The following is a 2,369-nucleotide window of genomic DNA, read 5'->3' as shown; positions in this document are numbered from 1 at the left end:
AAGAGGACCAGGTACGCAGAGCTTCTGGACAGCTGAACTGGTGAAGGCTTGCAGGAAGGTGAACAAGAATTCACCCGTGTGCTGGTGTGATAGTGCACCCCAACTCCACGGGAACGGACGCTCCTGTGCTCAGGACCTTTCCAGACCTCACCCTATGTGCCTCTTCATCTGGCTGTTTATTCGTATCCTTCAAAATATCCTTCATAAGAAACGGGTAAGTGTAAGTAGGCATTTCCCTGAGTTTTATGAGCTGCTCTAACAAGTGAATTGAGCCTAAAGAGGGGGTCGTGGGAACCCCAACTTGAAGTCAGTCGGTCAGAAGTTCCAGAGGCCTGTACTTGGGAGCTGGCGTCTGAAGTGGGGCAGTCTTGTGGGACTGAGCCCTCAACCTGTGGGCTCCGATGCTATATCCAGGTGGACAGCATCAGATTTGAATTGGATCAGAAGATACCTGGCTGGTATCCACTGCAGAACTGATTGCTTGCCTGTTGGTGGGGAAAATCCCTACACATCTGGTCACAGAAGTCTTCTGTATTGATTGCTGTCAATCAATCAGGAACTGATTCTAGGGACTAAATCAAGAGGAAAAACAGTTTTTCTTTCTTTCTTTCTTTTTTTTTTCTTGAGACAGGGTCTTGCTCTCTCGCCCAGGCTGGAGTGCAGTGGTGCAATCATCGCTCACTGAGGGCTTGACGTTTCGGGCTTAAGTGATCCTCCTGCCTTAGATTCAGGAACAGCTGCGACTACAAGTACAGGACACCACGCATGGCTAATTTTTGTACTTTTTGTAGAGGTGAGGTCTCACCATATCATCCAGGCGGGTCTCAAATTCCTGGGCTCAAGTGACCCTCCCAAAGTGCTGGGATTATAGGCATGAGCCACTGTACCCAGCTGTGAAAGTTTTTTGACCCTATATATGAGTATATATAGACACACAAATACATAGATATGTGTATATATATTCACCCCCACCACAGAGACCTTTATGAAACTTTTTTTTTGAGAGTGAGTCTTGTTCTGTCACCAATGTTGGAGTGCAGTGACACGATCTCGGCTCACTGCAACCTCCGCCTCCTGGGTTTAAGCGAGCACGTATGGCTAATTTTTGTATTTTTAGTAGAGACGTGGTTTCACCATGTTGGCCAGGCTGATCTCGAGCTCCTGACCTCAAAAGATTCACCCGCCTCGGCCTCCCAAAGTGCTGGGATTACAGGTGTGAACCACCACGCCCAGCCTATGAAATGATTTACCTGAAACACACATTTTGTTACATCGTATATATTAATAACCTTGTATTCAAAGATTTCTCAGTGACATAGTGTTGTCACAAAGTTCATAGGGGGGTTAGGATACCAAAATATCATTAAATAATTAAATAGTAGTTAATGTGTTTGAGAACAAAATATACAACCTGGAAACCTAGTGACAGATGGGAAGTTTAGGATGTAGGGTTAGATGAGCTCTTGGACAGAGAAGAGACAGTGGGGTTGTGGTGCGGAGGGCGTGAGGAATGATCTCTTGTGTGAGATTCTAGGGACTAAGAAATCCCTGAAAGAGTTGTCCACCATGATCACTGGAAACCTCAGAACACTGGCCAGGCTTAACTGCGAAATATTTAACAGAAGACTAGAAATGATGGGGAGAAGCAGGGAATAATAGATGCCATTCATATATTAGTGCACTGGAAAGATATTGCCTGGTGTGTTTCGTAGAAACTTCAGGTCACTTCTGTTTTTTTTGAGACGGAGTCTCGCTCTTGCTGCCCAGGCTGGAGTGCAGTGGTGTGATCATGGCTCACTGCAGCCTCAACTACCCCGGGGCTCCAGAGAGCCTCCTGCCTCAGCCTCCTGAGTAGCTGGGCCTACAGGCATGCACCACCACACCTGGCTAATTTTTAAATTTTTTGTGGAGACAGAGTTTCGCTATGTTGCCCAGGCTGATCTTGAACTCCTGGGCTCAAGTGATCCGCCCGCCTCGGCCTCCCAAAGCGTTGGTATTACAGGTGTAAGCCTCTGTGCCTGGCCATAATTCCTTTTCTTACATGCTTATTTCACTTATGAGACTGTGGGCTTCTTGAGGGAAGGAATTGTATCAGATCTTTTTATTCCTATTGTCTAGCAAAGTCGCTTGCATATATTTAGGTAATAAATGTATTTCGTGTAAACAAATGTACGATTTAGGTGAGTTTGTGTGTTCGAGTTGGTTTTTGAATTTGTTAATCAAAAAAATTGTAAGCTTAAGACTCAGGAAGGAGGCTCTTTTAAAATATATTTCTGGGCTGGGCACGGTGGCTCACACCTGTGATCCCAGCACTTTGGGTGGCTGAGGTGGGCCATTCACTTGAGGTCAGCCTGGCTAACATGGTGAAA

Source organism: Colobus angolensis, unplaced genomic scaffold (assembly GCF_000951035.1).
Source record: "Colobus angolensis palliatus isolate OR3802 unplaced genomic scaffold, Cang.pa_1.0 Scaffold140, whole genome shotgun sequence".
NCBI classification, from domain to species: Eukaryota; Metazoa; Chordata; class Mammalia; order Primates; family Cercopithecidae; genus Colobus; species Colobus angolensis.
The sequence above is the reverse complement of the archived record's forward strand: the minus strand, read 5'-3'. Positions refer to the sequence as shown.